We start from the raw sequence: 2,498 nt of genomic DNA, 5'->3' as shown, positions 1-2,498 counted from the left end.
GAGCGTAGGGGTGGTTGTTTGTTCTATCGAGCCGTTGCCCACGCCTTGAATCAGTTTAGTCCCGCAGGTCGTGTGTGGCGGTCAGACCTGGAGTAGAGATAAACATGCGCAAGTTAAAATAGCCTCCGGCTGTTCGACTCCAATTACCTGTAGGCCATCTCTTTAGCCCAACTCCAGAAGCGCCTATTGCACTTTTTATTCGCCTTACCTGATTCAATGCACAGAAAGATGACACATTTTAATGTGGCGACGCGCTTTAAATGTGATATCTTTTTTGCTCTAAAATGACTAGGCGCTTCAGGGGAAGTGACATAGATTCATCAATAATTGGTCAAATTGTAGTACTGGACATCACTCCCGCTTTGTGGCCATGACATATTTCAGATTTTGGAATTTGATATACTTTTGACATCAAATTGATAAAATAGTGACCGAACAGCGTCAAAAATTTATCAGTGTGATGTCAAAGTTACTTTTACATCAATCTGATGACTAACTGGCAGCGATGTCATTGCACAACAATTTTACCAATTAACTGATGAGTCTTTTCCACAAGTGTGAAAATTTTCTTATTTTTTCCTTGAAATTCGTGAAATTGGCCAATTTACTCGCCTGCTGCCGCTCTCTGTTATGTAAACTCACTCACGCAGGACGGCGGTGCCACTTGGGTTGCCTACCCATTGGGCGCCAAAATATGTATGTAGTGCCGTGACTAGCTGTCCAAAATTTCATATTTATTTTTTCCTCCCCCAGAAGCAATAACAATGCACTGTTCTGCTAGAAGATTAACGATTCTTTTGTGGAAGTTATTGAGCTACCCAGCAATGTTGTTAGGCGTACTTCCGGTATATGGCTGGCCGTGTCACCCAAGGTGGGAATCGTTTGAAAACGCATTCATATTTGAATTTTTAATAGTTTCGTCTAGCTTACTGACACGTGTGTGTTTGGTCAACAGCCCTTTCGGGTGTTCTATAGCGCAAATTATAGCAGTCCTGTCTTTCATATTACTTGAAGTACCATACCACGCCTTGGACCTCGTCCACCGCATCGTGAGCTTCTTGACCTTCGAGTCACTCGTAATGATGTGTTTGCGTGGAGCAGAGAGACTATGGTATTCCGTTTTACCCTTTGAACATGAATGTAAGAACTAACTCCAAAAGATGCAATGCACGTTTTTCGATAATGTTCCAGGGTTGTTCAAAAACGAGCTAAAATGTGTTCACTTGCTCGTTGCATTGCCATCTACTGCACGAAACACCCACCTTCAGAGGAGGCTTGGCGATCTTTGCTCATCACCACTCTCACCCCATTGCTTCTCGTTGTCTTGAAGGTACCATAAATGCGGTGAACATTTATCGTATTGCAGTGGATAGAACACAAGAATCGAAACGCAAAGACTCTCAAAGAAAACGTTTTTCTCGATTACCTCACTGTGACTTGCGAGGATACGCGTTAGCACATGTGAGGTCTCTTTTAACGTCAAAAAGGTCATGTTGTCATTGTGACATCCGTGACGATTTCGTGAGTAATTCGTTTTCCTTGGAATGTTCAAAGTGGTTTCAGCACAATTTTCAATATCTTGCAATTTTGAAAGGGGGAAATTTTAATTTTATTTTGTGTTTCAGACTGTTCTTGTTTTTTCACTTGTTCTTGATCCAATTAAACAAAGTTCTCTACTCGAACCATATTCGTACGGAGCTGTTATGATTGTGTACTGCATGTACACCAACTTAATCTATTGGGTTTTCGTCTGCACGTTGGCATTTGTGGGACAACTGGTAAGTATGCCATTTAAGTATCTTTGAACCTCCGAGTATCGAGATTGTGAACATAATGAAAAGATTTTCCTACAATGAAGTAGTTCCCTGAAGCAAACACTATAACGGTGCGGGGTGGAGTCCTCCTTCGACTTAAAGCGTGCTGATGCCACCGGAGACCGCCTGCAACGGGCTGGGTAGGCCATCCCGCCGAGCAGGCGTGTGTAGCGGGGGCGGCGGCGGCCCCGTCCTGAACCGAGGGAGCTGTCGAACGGGCACCGTCATTCTGGGGACACGGGCGCCGTAATAGGGGTTTCGGACACTTTTTTCACTCCCCCCCCCCTTTTCCCTTTTCCACGTCACAGACCGTCAAACCAGCCTCCCCTCCCCGCCTCCCCCTACGAGCATGACGCAATATGTTGACGACTCCTTAATAGTGACATAAAATCTATTAAAATTGTACTTCACAGGCTGCCGATTTGAGGAAAGATGGTACAGTTGTGTTAGATTCTCATTTGAACTACGGCGAGCTCATCCCTAGACTACAGGACACTGAAGGACATTATTTGGATATGAAACATCGAACACCTTCTCAAATGTCTAGAGAACACATTTCTCGCACTCCGTCTTCTGCGGGTAGCGGTGGTGGTAGGTAAGTTCGTGAATAAAAATTTAAAAAGCTGTAACAGTGTGAAAAATATTCGCAATCTTGCAGCAGTTTGCAGAGTTTGAAAAATCGCG

At 44.0% G+C, this 2,498-nt stretch overlaps 1 protein-coding gene across 1 annotated transcript in view; it reads left to right on the top strand.

Annotated features, from left to right (window-relative positions):
• Positions 1-2,498, top strand: part of LOC113208234 (histone acetyltransferase KAT6A) — a gene marked incomplete in the record, with an annotated part of 23,907 nt that overhangs the window by 17,811 nt on the left and 3,598 nt on the right.

This window comes from Frankliniella occidentalis, unplaced genomic scaffold (genome assembly GCF_000697945.3).
Source record: "Frankliniella occidentalis isolate FOCC.00 unplaced genomic scaffold, Focc_3.1 Scaffold30, whole genome shotgun sequence".
In the NCBI taxonomy this organism is placed as follows: Eukaryota; Metazoa; Arthropoda; class Insecta; order Thysanoptera; family Thripidae; genus Frankliniella; species Frankliniella occidentalis.
Note: the sequence above shows the minus strand (reverse complement) of the source record. Positions and strands in the feature narration are given on the sequence as shown.